We start from the raw sequence: 18,806 nt of genomic DNA on the forward strand, positions 1-18,806 counted from the left end.
TTATATTGCAGTTACAGGCCTAATATCAGTTGTTTAAAACAAGTTTTCTAAAGGCAATTCCCTATTTTCCATTCCTACAAGGGTGGAATTCCAATTCTCCTCCCAAAACAGAGTTCTTTATATGCTTCCCGTAGCAGTTACAATGTAAATGTTCAGAAAATAGGGGTAGGGTTTCCATATGTAACATTGAAAGTATCCAGGAGATCCAGTGGGTCCTCCTGGCACTTTACAAACCTTTTTACAACACGTGTCACTGGATTGGCCAGCATTCGTTGCCCATCCCTAATTTTATTCGCAGATGGTGGTGAGCAGAATGGACTTAAAGTCCATACATGTACATACTTCCGTAGTGCTGTTAGGAAGGGAGTTCCAAAGTTTCACCCAGCAACAGTAAAACAGTTGAATAGTTCCAAGTCAGGATGGTGTGCGCAGCCTGGATGGAGAAATGAAAGGCTGCTGTGTTTCCAAGAACTTGCTGCCCTTGTCCTTCTAGGTGGTAGAGGAAAAAAGGTGCTGCTGGAGGAGTCTTGGAGAGTTGCTCATGCAGCTTGTGGATGCGGCCACGGTGCAGTAGTGCAGGGAGTCAATGTTTTAAGGTGGTGGATGGGGTGCCAGCCAAAAGGGTTTTTTGGTCCTGGATGGTGTCAAGCTTCTAGAGTGCTGATGCATTCATCCAGGGAAATGGACAGAACTCCATCACACTCCTGGCCGTGCTTTGCAGATAAAGAACGGGTTTTGGGGGAGTCAGGAGGCGAATTATTCACCTATAATTCCCAGCCGGTGAGCTGCTCTTGTAGCCACAGTACTTCTATGGCTGTGACAGTTCAGGCTCTGGTCAATCCTAACTCCCAGGATGTTAATAAAGGGGTTTCAAGCAATTGTAATGCCATTGTAGGTCAAGGAGGGGATGGTTAGTCTGTTGTGTTGAAGGACATTTTTATTGGATGTGGAGAGGGGTGTTTCCTCTTGTGGGAGAATCTAGAACTAGGGTTCACTGTTTTAAAAAAGGGTCGCCCATTTAAAATGGAGATTAGGCAAAATGTTTACACTCAGGAGGGTTAAGAGTCTTTGGAACTCTCTTCTGTGAAGGTAGTGGAAGAAGAGTCTTTGAATATCTTAAAGGCAGAGGTGGATAGATTCTTTATAAGCAAGGGGGTGATTGAGGTGGGCAGGATGCAGATTTGAGGTTACAATCAAATTAGTCATGATCTTATTAAATGGCAAGCAAGAGGCTCAAGGTTGAATGGCCTACTGCTCCTTGTTCATATGTCTAGCACTTTGTTGCATGAATGTTATTGTCCATCAACAGCCTAAAGCTGAATGTCGTCTAGGCCTTTCTTCATATGGTCAGGGCTGTGTCAGTACGATAGTCATAGTCAAAGGATGTTTACAGCATGGAAACAGGCCCTTCGGCCCAGTTTGTCCATGCCGCCCAGTTTCTATCACTAAGCTAGTCCCACTTGCCCGCATTTGGCCCATATCCCTCTATACCCACCCTGCCCATGTAACTGTCCAAATGCTTTTTAAAGGAATAAATTGTACCCGCCTCTGCCACTGACTCTGGCAGCTCGTTCCAGATGCTCACCACCCTCTGAAGAAATTTCCCATCAGGTCTCTTTTGTATCTCTCCCCTCTCACTTTAAACCTATGCCCTCTACTTCTAGACTCCTCTACCTTTGGGAAAAGATGTTGACTATCCACCTTATCGATGCTCCTCATTATTTTATAGACCTTCACACAGTTACACAAGGCCGGAATTGAACCCGGGTCCATGGCGCTATGCTAACCACGGTGCCACCCACATCTACATTTTTGTAGTAATTGCATTATTTGAACTTACCCCGGCAGTCAAGTTCTGTCCCCAATTGCACAGTAGGTCTCAAAAGTGTGCAGTAGCACCTCCACACTCCCATAGGTCAAAATGCAGCAAATGTTTTCAGTTGAAATAATGCAAGATACAAGTTATTATATACAAGACAGCATCTGAAACGACTGCTTGTACATTTATTAAACACTGTAACAGGCCATTTTACTGCCACACAACAGAATGACCCAAGAACTTATAAAAGTAGTATGTATCAATCATATCACAGCAACGGACTGTAGTGACCCATCGCCAACTGAGCAGATCACAGTTAACTTTTTTGTAATAATTGAATTTTCTTCCAGAACCTATAGCAGTCAGGGTAGGATATTTAAAGTGAAGTAATTAATGCACGACCCCATATTCAGATTTAAACGATTCCAACATTTCATTTATAGTATAACATTTCAATTATAGTATATGCAGATTGGCAAACTCAGTAAAAGCATTTACTTAGCACCTTCCATGACCTTTCAGAAAGATAGTTATAGGAGCCATTCAGCCTCTTTCACCATTTCACTAGTCAGCCAATCTGTTCCTGAACTCCAATTACCCACATGTGTTCCATATTCCTTAATTACCTTTACCTAACTAAACCCATCTTGAACATTTCGATTTGATCCACCATCCATAGCCTTCTGGGAGAGAAAATTCCACACTTCACCAACCCTCGTGTGAAAATACTGCCATATGATTTATTCCCAAGTAGCCGATCTTTAATTTGATTGTGCCCCATTGTACTCCAACTTGCTACCAGATCACTAGCTCTACTCCAATAAACCTTTAGCTAGTTGAATGGATCACCGTAACATCCTAAACTTGATATATAGCAAGCTTGTGCAACCATTCCTGACCGAGGTCTGCACAACTAAAACACCAACAACTCCTCACTTGTGATAAGGACAAACATTCCTAACATTTTGATTACTTTTTATATCTGTACACCAGCTTTAATTGATCTATGCACGTGGACCCTATATCCTTTTGCATTACTACTCCTAGCGTCCAACCATTAAATAAATGTTCTGATTTATCTTGCATAGATCCAACATGCAAAACATCACACTACCCCATTGAACTAACTATATCTGCCAACGGTTTTCCCACTCATTTAGTTGTATGTCCTTTGTAACTTCCTGCGCCAATCTATCAGATTACTGGGCTTCCTAACCTGGTGTCATCTGCAAACTGCTAAGTAAAACTCTCTATTTCCTTCATCCAAGTGAAAAGCCTCAGATCTGAGTCTTGGAGGATGTCATATGCCAGTGACCTCCTCAGAAAAACAAGCACACTGACTTAGTAATATATTCCTTACGAATTTGAGCTCTCTGCTGCTTTTTGAGAAAAGTAGCACGGTAGGGTCGCACAACGAGCAGTCAGATAATTGGACAGTTAATTCATTGTTCTGCTGTTGGTTGAAAGATGAACACTGGCCACGGCACCAGAACATTTTGCTTCTTCAAAAGAAAAAAGTGCCATGGGATTTTTAGTATCCACCTGAACAGGTTTAATACCTCATCCAAACGATTACACCTCCAACAATGCACCATTCCCTCAGTTTGTATTTAAACGTACAAGCATTAGTACTGCTTTGTCATTATGTACCTTTACCACTGTATTTATGAACCTTCACCATCATACTTCTACCACATTGTTAAGTGAACTCACATGTACGCAATATTGTATTTTACAACATCTGAAATGTTGGCATTCAGAAGGGATGCACTACACCTTTGAACTGCTCCTCACTGATTGAGCTCATTCACATACCTGTCCAAATAAATCCTACAATATTTATAACATCACTTGCTTTTGAACATTTTCTCAACATCGGCACATTAATCACAGTAGAGTTAGTATGACAGCAGAGCACAAACATGCAACAAGATAGTCAAAGGATAGTCAAAGATAGCCTTGGGACTGAGACTCTAATGAAATTTGCTAATTACAGTCAAGGGTAAAAAATATTTTCTAGTTCTTACGGAAGGCAAAAAATGTCTTGCAATGCAGTACTACATTTTGTTTTGCCACAGTTTTTTGAGGCATGGATTCTTCGGAAAAGCGCCAGTCCCCATGGAGGCCTTAACAGTAAACTTCAGCAGAACGTCGACAGTGGAGCAAAGCAGTGGACCCTGATCTACTCCTACTCGCTAGTTGGCACTCAGGAGCAGTAACCATGACAGACATTATCTTTGACCCAAAGGATACAAAGACAATTGTAATGTCCCAACTGATACCCGGCTCAGATCACTAACCAGGGACATAGTGGAAATCAATTCTGGGGCTTCCTAGCCTCAGCAGGTTCAGCATTCCTGCTTAGTGTTGAAATTTGAAGCAGGGCAAGACAGACTAACATTGCACTCCATTATAAACACCAATCATATAGCAGTTGTAGAAGAACCTACTGCCTAATAATCTACTGCTCGTGTGTTGAGGAATGTTGATTGGTTTCAGAGCAAACTTCTCACAAAGCACCTATTTTTCTGCTACCAATCTCCAAGTTTTCAAGAATACTAAAACATAGTCTCAAAGAATGGTGAAGATACCATTACCGCACATACCAATTTACAAATAAAGAAATCACAGGGCAAATCGGTAATAAGTACTTTACTTTTAACTTTCTCCTGACTACCAAAATCACATTTATTTTTATACCATTAAAGGGAGAAAAAGAAATGCTGCCCTAACTTGGTTTTCAATAGTAACATATTGCTGACACTCGCAGTGACATGGCCATTCCTCCACATGACTATTTGTGGTGGATGTAGAATCCAAAATCTAATAACTAGGCGATAACTAGGGGCTGGTTCAGCACACTGGACTAAATCGCTGGCTTTTAAAGCAGACCAAGGCAGACCGGCAGTACGGTTCAGTCCCGTACCAGCCTCCCCGAACAGGCGCCGGAATGTGGAGACTAGGGGCTTTTCACGGTAACTTCATTGAAGCCTACTCGTGACAATAAGCGATTTTCATTTCATTCATTTTTCATTATTGCCTTCATTACTACCCACATCATGAGAGCACATTTAACCATATGAACACAGCCATACTCGGTATGCCCCAAACAGTCACATTAAACACTGCATACCCTAGCCCATATTTATCCCCCCGCCCCCCCCTCGATCAATATCACAAGACTCTCCGGTCAATATTATATTGCTGTCTGTCAGAGCTTGCAATGTGCAAACTGGCTACTGCGTTTCCCACAACAGTCACTGCACCTCACCGTGTTGTCTGTGGAGCACTTTAGAGGAGTCAACTTGATGTTATTCCATGTATGTTTTGAGTCAGCCAAAGGCGGTGGTTGCTCTCCGTGTGTGCGCCAGATTCTGAATCAAAGGACAGATTGTCTGACACTGTGGACCCCGCCGTGAAGGTCACTAACTAAATGTAAGCCTTCAGAAACAAAGTGTGACCCAAGTTTACAGAGTGCAAACCATCAGTCATTGCAAACACCAATCAGTGAAATGTGTAAAATACACACAACCAAATATGGAAACATATTAACACACACCATATCATAAATATTCAGTCACAGTGAAATAGGGGGCACGGTGGTTAGCACAGCATCAGGGATTCGGGTCCAATTCCAGCCTCAGGTGACTGCCAGTGCGGAGTGTGCACGTGTTCTCCCCGTGTCTGCATGGGTTTCCTCACACAGTCCAAAAATGTGCCGGATGGCCATGCCCCTTTAGTGTCCAGGGATGTCAGGTTAGGTTAAGGGGGATGGGACGGGGGAGTGGATCTAGACGGGGGTGCTCATTCATAGGGTCGGCGTAGACTCGAAGGGCCAAATGGCACTATGGGGGATTCTACAAAACACACATGATATGGGTTAAATCCCTGTACCGGCGGAAGTTGTCCATGAAGGTCCATCTTCTCACCCTTTGCCCCTCACCTGAGGTGTGGTGAACCTCAGGTTAAATCACCACCAGTCAGCTCTCCCCTCAAAGCAGCCTCTGGTCATCTGGGACTTTACTTCAGATATAATCATTTTTATTACTGTCACAAGTAGGCTTGCATTAACACTGCAACGGAGGTACTGTGATTATCTATATCTGCTGGGGAGGGAGGCAGCAGCTCAGGCTGACTGAGACCAGACCCGGGTCGCAGCTTGTGGGAGAGCCTGGCCGGAGCTGCAGGGGGAGAGCAGGACCCGGAGCTGTTCAGGGCCCGGAGCTGCAGGGAGAGAGCGGGGCCCGGAGCTGTGCAGGGAGAGAGCGGGGCCCGGAGCTGTGCAGGGAGAGAGCGGGGCCCAGCTGCAGGGAGAGAGCGGGGCCCGGAGCTGTGCAGGGAGAGAGCGGGGTCCGGAGCTGTGCAGGAGAGAGGGGCCCAGAGCTGTGCAGGGAGAGAGCGGGGACCGGAGCTGTGCAGGGAGAGTTAGGGCCGGAGCTGCAGGCGGAGAGGGGGCCCGGAGCCGTGCAGGGAGAGAGCGGGGCCCGGAGCTGTGCAGGGAGAGCGGGGGCCGGAGCTGCAGGAGGAGAGCGGGGCCCGGAGCTGTGCAGGGAGAGAGCGGGGCCCGGAGCTGTGTAGGGGGAGAGCGGGGCCCGGAGCTGTGCAGGGAGAGTTAGGGCCGGAGCTGCAGGCGGAGAGCGGGGCCCGGAGCTGTGCAGGGAGAGAGCAGGGCCCGGAGCTGTGCAGGGAGAGAGCAGGGCCCGGAGCTGTGCAGGGAGAGAGCAGGGCCCGGAGCTGTGCAGGGAGAGAGCAGGGCCCGGAGCTGTGCAGGGAGAGAGCAGGGCCCGGAGCTGTGCAGGGAGAGAGCAGGGCCCGGAGCTGTGCAGGGAGGAGAGCAGAGGCCCGGAGCTGTGCAGGGAGAGAGCAGGGCCCGGAGCTGTGCAGGGAGAGAGCAGGGCCCGGAGCTGTGCAGGGAGAGAGCAGGGCCCGGAGCTCTGGGGAGGAGAGCAGGGCCCGGAGCTGTGCAGGGAGAGCGGGGCCCGGAGCTGTGCAGGGGAGAGCGGGGCCCGGAGCTGTGCAGGGAGAGCGGGGCCCGGAGCTGTGCAGGGGAGAGCGGGGCCCGGAGCTGTGCAGGGAGAGAGCGGGGCCCGGAGCTGTGCAGGGGGAGAGCGGGGCCCGGAGCTGTGTAGGGGGAGAGCGGGGCCCGGAGCTGTGCAGGGGGAGAGCGGGGCCCGGAGCTGTGCAGGGGGAGAGCGGGGCCCGGAGCTGTGCAGGGGAGAGGGGCCCGGAGCTGCAGGGAGAAAGCGGCCCCGGAGCTGCAGGGGGAGAGCGGGGCCCGGAGCTGTGCAGGGAGAGCGGGGCCCGGAGCTGTGCAGGGGGAGAGCGGGCCCCGGAGCTGCAGGGGAGAGCGGGCCCCGGAGCTGTGCAGGGAGAGAGCAGGGCCCGGAGCTGTGCAGGGAGAGAGCAGGGCCCGGAGCTGTGCAGGGAGAGAGCGGGGCCCGGAGCTGTGCAGGGAGAGCGGGGCCCGGAGCTGTGCAGGGAGAGCGGGGCCCGGAGCTGTGCAGGGGAGAGCGGGGCCCGGAGCTGTGCAGGGAGAGCGGGGCCCGGAGCTGTGCAGGGGAGAGCGGGGCCCGGAGCTGTGCAGGGAGAGAGCGGGGCCCGGAGCTGTGCAGGGAGAGAGCGGGCCCGGAGCTGTGTAGGGGGAGAGCGGGGCCCGGAGCTGTGCAGGGGGAGAGCGGGGCCCGGAGCTGCAGGGAGAGAGCGGGGTCCAGAGCTGGGCAGGGGAGAGCGGGGCCCAGAGCTGTGCAGGGGGAGAGCGGGGCCCGGAGCTGTGCAGGGAGAGCGGGGGCCTGAGCTGCAGGGAGAAAGCGGCCCCGGAGCTGCAGGGAGAGAGCGGGGTCCGGAGCTGCAGGGGGGAGCGGGGCCCGGAGCTGCAGGGGGAGGGCAGAGCCCGGAGCTGTGCAAGGAGAGAGCGGGGCCCGGAGCTGCAGGGAGAGAGCGGGGCCCGGAGCTGTGCAGGGAGAGAGCGGGGCCCGGAGCTGTGCAGGGAGAGAGCGGGGCCCGGAGCTGCAGGGGGAGAGCGGGGCCCGGAGCTGCAGGGGGAGAGCGGGGCCCGGAGCTGCAGGGGGAGAGCGGGGCCCGGAGCTGCAGGGGGAGAGCGGGGCCCGGAGCTGCAGGGGGAGAGCGGGGCCCGGAGCTGCAGGGGGAGAGCGGGGCCCGGAGCTGTGCAGGGAGAGAGCGGGGCCCGGAGCTGTGCAGGGGGAGAGCGGGGCCCGGAGCTGTGCAGGGGGAGAGCGGGGCCCGGAGCTGTGCAGGGGGAGAGCGGGGCCCGGAGCTGCAGGGAGAGAGCGGGGCCCGGAGCTGTGCAGGGAGAGAGCGGGGCCCGGAGCTGCAGGGGGAGAGCGGGGCCCGGAGCTGTGCGGGGCCCGGAGCTGCAGGGAGAGCGCGGGGCCGGAGCTGCAGGGGGAGAGCGGGGCCCGGAGCTGCAGGAGGAGAGCGGGGCCCGGAGCTGCAGGGGAGAGCGGGGCCCGGAGCTGTGCAGGGAGAGAGCGGGGCCCGGAGCTGCAGGGGGAGAGCGGGGCCCGGAGCTGTGCAGGGGGAGAGCGGGGCCCGGAGCTGCAGGTGGAGAGCGGGGCCCGGAGCTGCAGAGGGAGAGCGGGGCCCGGAGCTGCAGGGGGAGCGGGGCCCGGAGCTGCAGGGGGAGCGGGGCCCGGAGCTGCAGGGGGAGCGGGGCCCGGAGCTGTGCAGGGGAGAGCGGGGCCCGGAGCTGTGCAAGGAGAGAGAGCGGGGCCCGGAGCTGCAGGGGAGCGGGGCCGGAGCTGCAGGGGGAGCGGGGCCCGGAGCTGCAGGGGGAGCGGGGCCCGGAGCTGTGCAGGGGGAGAGCGGGGCCCGGAGCTGCAGGGGGAGAGCAGGGCCCGGAGCTGTGCAGGGCCCGGAGCTGCAGGGGGAGAGCGGGGCCCGGAGCTGTGCAGGGAGAGCGGGCCCCGGAGCTGCAGGGGGAGAGCGGGGCCCGGAGCTGTGCAGGGGGAGAGCGGGGCCCGGAGCTGCAGGGAGAGAGCGGGGCCCGGAGCTGTGCAGGGGGAGCGGGGCCCGGAGCTGCAGGGAGAGAGCGGGGTCCGGAGCTGTGCAGGGAGAGCGGGCCCCGGAGCTGCAGGGGGAGAGCGGGGCCCGGAGCTGTGCAGGGGAGGAGGCGGGGCCCGGAGCTGTGCAGGGGGAGAGCGGGGCCCGGAGCTGTGCAGGGGGAGAGCGGGGCCCGGAGCTGCAGGGGGAGAGCGGGGCCCGGAGCTCCAGGGGGAGAGCGGGGCCCGGAGCTGCAGGGGGAGAGCGGGCCCCGGAGCTGCGGGGGGAGAGGGGGCCCGGAGCTGCGGGGGGAGAGCGGGCCCCGGAGCTGTGCAGGGGGGAGAGCGGGCCCGGAGCTGTGCAGGGGGAGAGCAGTGCCCGGAGCTGCAGGGGGAGAGCGGGGGCCGGAGCTGCAGGGGGAGAGCGGGGCCCGGAGCTGCAGGGGGAGAGCGGGGCCCGGAGCTGCAGGGGGAGGGCAGAGCCCGGAGCTGCAGGGGGAGGGCAGAGCCCGGAGCTGCAGGGGGAGGGCAGAGCCCGGAGCTGCAGGGGGAGGGCAGAGCCCGGAGCTGCAGGGGGAGGGCAGAGCCCGGAGCTGCAGGGGGAGGGCGGGGCCCGGAGCTGCAGGGGGAGAGCGGGGCCCGGAGCTGCAGGGGGAGGGCAGAGCCCGGAGCTGCAGGGGGAGAGCGGGGCCCGGAGCTGCAGGGGGAGAGCGGGGCCCGGAGCTGTGCAGGGGGAGAGCGGGGCCCGGAGCTGTGCAGGGAGAGCGGGGGCCTGAGCTGCAGGAAGAGAGCGGGGCCCGGAGCTGTGCAGGGAGAGAGCGGGGCCCGGAGCTGTGCAGGGAGAGAGCGGGGCCCGGAGCTGTGCAGGGAGAGAGCGGGGCCCGGAGCTGCAGGGCCTGGAGCTGCAGGGGGAGAGCGGGGCCCGGAGCTGCAGGGGGAGGGCAGGGCCCGGAGCTGCGGGGAGAGCGGGGACCGGAGCTGCAGGGGGAGAGCGGGGCCCGGAGCTGCAGGGGGAGAGCGGGGCCCGGAGCTGCAGGGGGAGAGCGGGGCCCGGAGCTGCAGGGGGAGAGCGGGGCCCGGAGCTGCAGGGGGAGAGCGGGGCCCGGAGCTGCAGGGGGAGAGCGGGGCCCGGAGCTGTGCAGGGGGAGAGCGGGGCCCGGAGCTGTGCAGGGGGAGAGCGGGGGCCTGAGCTGCAGGGGGAGAGCGGGGGCCGGAGCTGCAGGGGGAGAGCGGGCCCGGAGCTGCAGGGGGGGAGCGGGGCCCGGAGCTGCAGGGGGAGGGCAGAGCCCGGAGCTGCAGGGGGAGGGCGGGGCCCGGAGCTGCAGGGGGAGAGCGGGGCCCGGAGCTGCAGGGGGAGAGCGGGGCCCGGAGCTGTGCAGGGGGAGAGCGGGGCCCGGAGCTGCAGGGGGAGGGCAGAGCCCGGAGCTGCAGGGGGAGGGCAGAGCCCGGAGCTGCAGGGGGAGGGCAGAGCCCGGAGCTGCAGGGGGAGAGCGGGGCCCGGAGCTGCAGGGGGAGGGCAGAGCCCGGAGCTGCAGGGGGAGAGCGGGGCCCGGAGCTGCAGGGAGAGAGCGGGGCCCGGAGCTGCAGGGAGAGAGCGGGGCCCGGAGCTGCAGGGGGAGCGGGGCCCGGAGCTGTGCACGGGGAGCGGGGCCCGGAGCTGCAGGAGGAGAGCGGGGCCCGGAGCTGCAGGGGGAGAGCGGGGCCCGGAGCTGTGCAGGGAGAGAGCGGGGCCCGGAGCTGCAGGGGGAGAGCGGGGCCCGGAGCTGTGCAGGGGGAGAGCGGGGCCCGGAGCTGCAGGGGGAGGGCAGAGCCCGGAGCTGCAGGGGGAGGGCAGAGCCCGGAGCTGCAGGGAGAGAGCGGGGCCCGGAGCTGTGCAGGGGGAGGGAGAGCGGGCCCGGAGCTGTGCACGGAGAGAGCGGGGCCCGGAGCTGTGCAGGGAGAGAGCGGGGCCCGGAGCTGTGCACGGAGAGAGCGGGGCCCGGAGCTGTGCACGGGGAGCGGGGCCCGGAGCTGTGCACGGGGAGCGGGGCCCGGAGCTGCAGGGGGAGAGCGGGGCCCGGAGCTGCAGGGGGAGAGCGGGGCCCGGAGCTGCAGGGGGAGAGCGGGGCCCGGAGCTGCAGGGGGAGAGCGGGGCCCGGAGCTGTGCAGGGAGAGAGCGGGGCCCGGAGCTGTGCAGGGGGAGAGCGGGGCCCGGAGCTGTGCAGGGGGAGAGCGGGGCCCGGAGCTGTGCAGGGGGAGCGGGGCCCGGAGCTGCAGGGGGAGAGCGGGGCCCGGAGCGGCTCCACCCGGCCCGGGGCCCGGAGCTGTGCAGGGGGAGAGCGGGGCCCGGAGCTGCAGGGGGAGAGCGGGGCCCGGAGCTGCAGGGGGAGAGCGGGGCCCGGAGCTGTGCAGGGGGAGCGGGGCCCGGAGCTGTGCAGGGGGAGCGGGGCCCGGAGCTGTGCAGGGGGAGCGGGGCCCGGAGCTGTGCAGGGGGAGAGCGGGGCCCGGAGCTGTGCACGGGGAGCGGGGCCCGGAGCTGCAGGGGGAGAGCGGGGCCCGGAGCTGCAGGGGGAGAGCGGGGCCCGGAGCTGCAGGGGGAGAGCGGGACCGGAGCTGCAGGGGGAGAGCGGGGCCCGGAGCTGTGCACGGGGAGCGGGGCCCGGAGCTGCAGGGGGAGAGCGGGGCCCGGAGCTGCAGGGGGAGAGCGGGGCCCGGAGCTGTGCAGGGGGAGAGCGGGGCCCGGAGCTGTGCAGGGGGAGCGGGGCCCGGAGCTGTGCAGGGGGAGAGCGGGGCCCGGAGCTGCGGGGAGAGCGGGGCCCGGAGCTGCAGGGGGAGCGGGGCCCGGAGCTGCAGGGGGAGCGGGCCCGGAGCTGCAGGGGGAGCGGGGCCCGGAGCTGCAGGGGGAGCGGGGCCCGGAGCGGCTCCACCCGGCCCGGGGCCATTGTTCCCTCTCTCTCGTTAAAGGCGATTTTTCCGCCTCCGACACAAACCCCGGGGCGCCGCCGCCACGCTGGCCTGGTACTTACGCCTCGGACACGGCCTCGTTCCTCCGCTCCGCCCGCCGCCGGCTCCGCTCTCATCGCTGCCCGGCCGGCCCCCAGTCTGACAGGCCGGCGGCCGCCTCAGGCTGCAGCCTCCGCTCGCAGGCCGCAACTGACATCTCCCGCGGGGGAGGGAGCCCTGGCGCTGAGGAGCCGCACCGCGCCGCAAGATGGGCACCTCCCGCCCTCAGTCAGCCGGCGCCTGCCTCACACTGCCCCCTCCAGGCCGGTCCTCCCAGTCCTCGCCAGCCTCACACTGCCCCCTGCAGGCCGGTCCTCCTAGTCCTCACCAGCCTCACACTCAGCAGCTGTGCAGAGTAACAACAATCTCACCCTGGCACAACCTGCCCAGGGAAAGTGTCACCTGAAATCTTCCAAGCCCATCATTTTCATTTATAAGTTTTTTTTTCCATTATCAAGGAGGGTTGCCAACTCTGATTAAATGCATTCCTGAAGATTTCATCATATGGTTCCCCCCTCCCCCCCCCCCCCCCCCCCATGATTTTGCCATTAGTCAGACAACAGACCTATCCTAGTGCTACACAGTAGCACAGTGGTTATCACAGTTACTTCACAGCTCCAGGATCCCTGGTTCGATTTTTGGGTTGTGGGGGGTGAGACTCACGCAGACAAGGGCAGAATGTGGAAACTCCACACAGACAGTGACCCCCCCGGGACCAGATTGAACCCGGGTCCTCGGTGCCGTGAGGTAGCAGAGCTAACCACTGCACCATTACGCTGTACTTTTAGCAGGTATTCAATTCTCTTGGGGCCAGTACAACTTTTTAGCTCCTAGGTTTTATTTTTTTTCTTTAGCTTTCTCTGGTAACATTTAATCTCAGAACCGCCTCTGATAGTGAGGTTCTTCCCCAAACATTCTTCCTCTCGCGCAAGCTAGGTAAACCTTCCAACCTTGTTTTAACTCCTCATAAATTTGTTCTTTGCTCCCCTAGTGACACTGGATCTATATAATTCCCCAGAACCAGATCAGCAATGCCTTCTTCCTCATTGGGCTGGAAACCTACCGCGTGGGATTGTCCGCCACCCTACGGCACGCTTTGCTGAGGCAGCCCGCCATTGGCCGGTCCCACCGATGTCAACAGCTTTTTCTGTTACTCGCACCCTCCACCAATGGGGAACCAGCAGCGGGTGCTCACCATTGGCTCCACCGAAAGATCCCTCCAGTGGGACGGGCTGGAAAATATTGGTCATTGGTTTAGAAATTCTCCTGAACACAATTCAGAAACTCTTCCCCCTTTTACCCTTTACGCGGTATCATCCCAGGATAACTAAAGCCCTCCATCACAACTACCCAATAATATTTGCACTTCTCTGTAATTTCCTTGCACATTTATTCGTCTATATTTTTCCCACTAATTGGTGGTCTATAGAATATAACCAACAATGTAATGGTACCTCTTTTATTTTTTAACTTTATCACCAAGGCAAAAAGCAACGGTGAGAGCGGATACCCCTGCCTCGACCCACGATGCAGCTCAAAGTACCCCAAACTCACTCAGTTCGTAAACACACTCATGACCGGTGCCTTATATAACAGCCGGATCCAATCCACAAGCCCCTACCCCACCCCAAACTGCCCCAGCACCTCCAACAAATATGCCCACTCCACCCGATCAAATGCCTTCTCCACTTTAATCGCCACCACTACCTCCACCTCCTGCCCCTCCAAAGGTATCATAATTACATAGAGTAACCTTCTCACATTTGAAGGCAACTGCCTCCCCTTCACAAAACCCGTTTGTTCTTCACCTATCACCCCCCGGGACACAGTTCTCATTATTTACGATGCCAACACGTCCGCCAATAACTTGGCATGCACATTCTATTGTGATGTCAGACAGTACGACCCACACTGCTCTGAATCCTTATCCTTCTTTGAAATCAGAGAGCTGGAAGCTTGTGACAATGTAGGGGGGGGTTCCTGTGGTGAATCATAATAGCATAATTCACACTGCTATCACATATGTTGTACCATGCCTCTGTAAGCTCGGCACACGAGCAGTTGCGCGGCTCTGCCCCTAGGGGGAGGTGTACTGGGAATGTACGGAAGTTGTACTGGGCTCCACCCTTGGCTCCGCCCATGACTCCTCCCCCCACCGGTTGTATAAAGCTTGGCAGTCGGAGCCTGCCTGCCAGTTCATCTAGAGTTCATCTCATCACAGGCAGGCTCTGTTGTAAGACGATTAAAACCACTGTTCATTCTAACCACGTGTCGCGTGAATTGATGGCCTCATCAGTTCCTCCCTCTCCCTTGTTTCATTATACACCCTCACTAGCAGTGGCCCCAGGCCCACCCCAAACATTTATAAAACTCTACCAGGATCCGTCCAGCCCCTGGGCCTTCCTTGCCTGCATCAACCCCAAACCTCCTCAACCCAAATGGGGCCCCCAGTCCCTGAACAAACCCCTATTCCACTTTGGGAAACCCTAACCCCCAGGAACCGCCACATCCCCTCCTACCCGGCTGGGGGCTCCGACTCGTACAGCCTCCTATAAAACGCCTTGAACACCACATTCCCCCTCCAGGTCCATCACTGCTTTACCCTTAACACCCCTGACTCTGCCAATTTCCCTCACTGCCTCCTGCTTTCTCAACCGATGGGCCAACATCCCCATACTCATACACTGCCGCTGGCCCTTCACTGCTGCCCCATCGCCTACCCGTAGAAACAAACCCGAACTCTATCTGGAGCCTCTGCCTCTCTTTCAACAGTCCTGCCTCCGGCACCTTCGAATATCTCCTGTCCACCTTCACAACCTCGTCCACCAATCTGGCCCTCTCCTCCCGCTCCATTCCCTCCCTATGGGCCCCGGTCAATATGAACTCCCCCCTGACCACAGCCTTGAGGCCTCTCACAACATGGCATCTGTGACTCCTCCAAGTTGTTTAGCTCCACGTAGCCCTGAATGGCAGCCCTCACCCACCCACACACTTCCTCATCCATCAACAACCCGCATCCAGCCGCGACTGTGGCCGCTGCCCCCCGGTCCACCCGCAATTCCATGCTGCCCCCCACCACCCCCTGGATTCACCCACAAATCTACTTAGCGTGGCGCGTGGTCGGAAACCACAATCGCCAAATACTCCGAGTCAGCCAACCCCACCGGCAACGGCATGTCCAACACAAAAAAATAAATCTGGGAGTACACCCAGATAGGAGAGGTATGAAAATTCCTTCACTCTCAGCTTTGCAAACTTCCACGCGTCCCCCCCCCCCCCCCCATGTGCTCCATAAACCCCCTCAGAACCTTCGCCACTGCCAACACCCTCGACTACTGGGGACTCGACCAGTCCAAGCTCGGATCTATGACCGTGTTAAAATCCCCCCTACCCCATAATCAGCCAATGCGAGTCTAGGTCCAGAATCTTCCTCAACACCCCCTCATAAAGTCCACATCATCTCAATTCGGGCAACTTCTCCAACTTCTCACGCACCATCACATATCTCCACCCCCACCCCCCCCACCCCCCCCCGGATCGACCAATACTCTCCACGTTGAACACAACCCTTTTATTGACCAACATCGCCGCCATCTTCATATCCAACCCCAAATGAAGCACCTGCCACCCATCCCTTTCTCAATCTCATCTGGTCCCTCAGCTTCAGGTGCACCTCCTGCAAAACGGCCACGTCCGCCTTCAAACTCCTCAGGGGCATGGGAACCTGGATTGTAGTTTTGGGGTACGGGAGATTGAGAGTATAGAGGTCAGGAGCACAGATTTGACTTCGCAGGAGGGTGCCAGTGTTCAGGTAGGTGGTTTGAAGTGTGTCTACTTCAATGCCAGGAGTATACGAAATAAGGTAGGGGAACTGGCAGCATGGGTTGGTACCTGGGACTTCGATGTTGTGGCCATTTCAGAGACATGGATAGAGCAGGACAGGAATGGTTGTTGCAGGTTCCGGGGTTTAGGTGTTTTAGTAAGCTCAGAGAAGGGGGCAAAAGAGGGGGAGGTGTGGCGCTGCTAGTCAAGGACAGTATTACGGTGGTGGAAAGGATGCTAGATGGGGACTCTTCTTCTGAGGTAGTATGGGCTGAGGTTAGAAACAGGAAAGGAGAGGTCACCCTGTTGGGAGTTTTCTATAGGCCACCTAATAGTTCTAGGGATGTAGAGGAAAGGATGGCGAAGATGATTCTGGAAAAGAGCGAAAGTAACAGGGTAGTTGTTATGGGAGACTTTAACTTTCCAAATATTGACTGGAAAAGATATAGTTTGAGTACATTAGATGGGTCATTCTTGTACAATGTGTGCAGGAGGGTTTCCTGACACAATATGTTGACAGGCCAACAAGAGGCGAGGCCACATTGGATTTGGTTTTGGGTAATGAACCAGGCCAGGTGTTAGATCTGGAGGTAGGTGAGCACTTTGGAAACAGTGACCACAATTCGGTTGACCTTTACGTTAGTGATGGAAAGGGATAAGTATACCCCGCAGGGCAAGAGTTATAGCTGGGGGAAGGTGCAATTATGATGCCATTAGACATGACTTAGGATGTGTTGGTTGGAGAAGTAGGCTGCAAGGGTTGGGCACACTGGATATGTGGAGCTTGTTCAGGAACAGCTATTGCATGTTCGTTGATAAGTACGTACAGTCAGGCAGGGAGGAAGGGGTCGAGCGAGGGGAACCGTGGTTTACCAAAGAAGTGGAATCTCTTGTTAAGAGGAAGAAGGAGGCCTATGTGAAGATGAGGCGTGAAGTTTCAGTTGGGGCGCTTGATAGTTACAAGGAATCGAGGCAGGATCTAAAGAGAGAGCTGAGACGAGCAAGGAGGGGGACATGAGAAGTCATTTGGCAGGTAGGATCAAGGAAAACACCAAAAGCTTTCTATAGGTATGTCAGGAATAAAAGAAGGACTAGGGTAAGAGTAGGGCCATTCCAGGACAGTGGTGGGAAGTTGTGTGTGGAGGCTGAGGAGATAAGCGAGATACTAAATGAAATACTTTTCGTCGTATTCACTCATATTGTGGAGGAGAATGCTGGAACCCAGGCTATAGAATAGATTAGAAGCTCGTGTTTGAAACAAACCTGTTGGACTTTAACCTGGTGTTGTAAGACTTCTTACTGTGCTCACCCCAGTCCAACGCCGGCATCTCCACATCATTAGAATAGATGGCATTGAGGTGCGTAGGGAAGAAGTGTTGGCAATTCTGGACAAGGTGAAATAGATAAGTCCCCGGGGCCGGTGGGATTTATCCTAGGATTCTCTGGGAAGCCAGGAAGAGATTGCTGAGCCTTTGGCTTTGATTTTTAGGTCATCATTGGCTACAGATAGTGCCAGAGGACTGGAGGATAGCAAATGTGGTCCCTTTGTCAAGAAGGGAGTAGAGATAACCCCGGTAACTATAGGCCGTTGAGCCTAACGTCTGTGGTGGGTAAAGTCTTGGAGAGGATTATAAAAGATACGATTTATAATCATCTAGATAGGAATAATATGATTAGGGACAGTCAGCTTGGTTCTGTGAAGGGTAGGTCATGCCTCACAAACCTTATCGAGTTCTTTGAGAAGGTGACTGACAGGTAGACGAGGGTAGAGCAGTTGATGTGGTGTATATGGATTTCAGTAAAGTGTTTGATACGGTTACCCACGGTCGGCTATTGCAGAAAATACGGAGGCTGGGGAATTGAGGGTGATTTAGAGATGTGGAATCAGAAATTGGCTAGTTGAAAGAAGACAGAGAGTGGTAGTTGATGGGAAATGTTCAGAATGGAGTTCAGTTACGAGTGGCGTACCACAAGGATCTGTTCTGGGGGCCGTTGCTGTTTGTCATTTTTATAAATGACCTAGAGGAGGGCGCAGAAGGATGGGTGAGTAAATTTGCAGACGACACTAAAGTCGGTGGAGTTGTAGACAGTGCGGAAGGATGTTGCAGGTTACAGAGGGACTTAGATAAGCTGCAGAGCTGGGCTGAGAGGTGGCAAATGGAGTTTAATGTGGAGAAGTGTGAGGTGATTCACTTTGGAAAGAATAACAGGAATGCGGAATATTTGGCTAATGGTAAATTCTTGGTAGTGTGGATGAGCAGAGGGATCTCGGTGTCCATGTACATAGATCCCTGAAAGTTGCCACCCAGGTTGATAGGGTTGTGAAGAAGGCCTATGGTGTGTTGGCCTTATTGGTAGAGGGATTGAGTTCCGGAGCCATGAGGTCATGTTTGCAGTTGTACAAAACTCTAGTACGGCCGCATTTGGAGTATTGCGTACAGTTCTGGTCGCCTCATTATAGGAAGGACGTGGAAGCTTTGGAACGGGTGCAGAGGAGATTTCCCAGGATGTTGCCTGGTATGGAGGGAAAATCTTATGAGGAAAGGCTGATGGACTGGAGGTTGTTTTCGTTAGAGAGAAAAAGGTTAAGAGGTGACTTAATAGAGGCATACAAAATGATCAGAGGGTTAGATAGGTGGACAGCGAGAGCCTTCTCCCGCGGATGGAGGTGGCTAGCATGAGGGGACATAGCCTTAAATTGAGGGGTAATAGATATAGGACAGAGGTCAGAGGTGGGTTTTTTTACGCAAAGAGTGGTGAGGCCGTGGAATGCCCTACCTGCAACAGTAGTGAAACACGCCAACATTGAGGGCATTTAAAATTTTATTGGATAAGCATATGGATGATAAGGGCATAGTGTAGGTTAGATGGCCTTTAGATTTTTCCATGTCGGTGCAACATCGAGGGCCGAAGGGCCTGTACTGCGCTGTATCGTTCTATGTTCTATGTTCTAGGTGCACCATTTCACCTGACCATTCAACCTCCTCATGTTCCTCGTGACCAACCTAGTAGGAGGGGGAGGGGGGAAGCTCCCTGCCCCCTTACCCTGCCGATGAGCCATATCCCTTTTTGGGCCAGCCCCTAGCCCGCATCACGTGACCGTCCAGGCCCGCACTCTGATGTCCCTTCCCAACTGCGTGACACCAACCACACCCATGTCAGCAAACACCCCCCGCCCCCACCCT

At 56.7% G+C, this 18,806-nt stretch overlaps 1 protein-coding gene across 2 annotated transcripts in view; it reads right to left on the minus strand.

Annotated features, from left to right (window-relative positions):
• LOC119978012 (fibroblast growth factor receptor substrate 2-like) overlaps positions 1 to 11,954 on the minus strand; it is an 86,955-nt gene extending 75,001 nt beyond the window's left edge. For both annotated transcript variants that reach the window (XM_038819330.1, XM_038819332.1), the window contains exon 1: positions 11,823 to 11,954. The gene's annotated coding sequence lies outside the window, so the exon portion shown is untranslated. The remainder of the gene's footprint in view (positions 1 to 11,822) is intronic.
• Between the last annotated feature and the right edge of the window lie 6,852 nt (positions 11,955 to 18,806).

This window comes from Scyliorhinus canicula, chromosome 15 (assembly GCF_902713615.1).
Source record: "Scyliorhinus canicula chromosome 15, sScyCan1.1, whole genome shotgun sequence".
Lineage (NCBI taxonomy): Eukaryota > Metazoa > Chordata > Chondrichthyes > Carcharhiniformes > Scyliorhinidae > Scyliorhinus > Scyliorhinus canicula.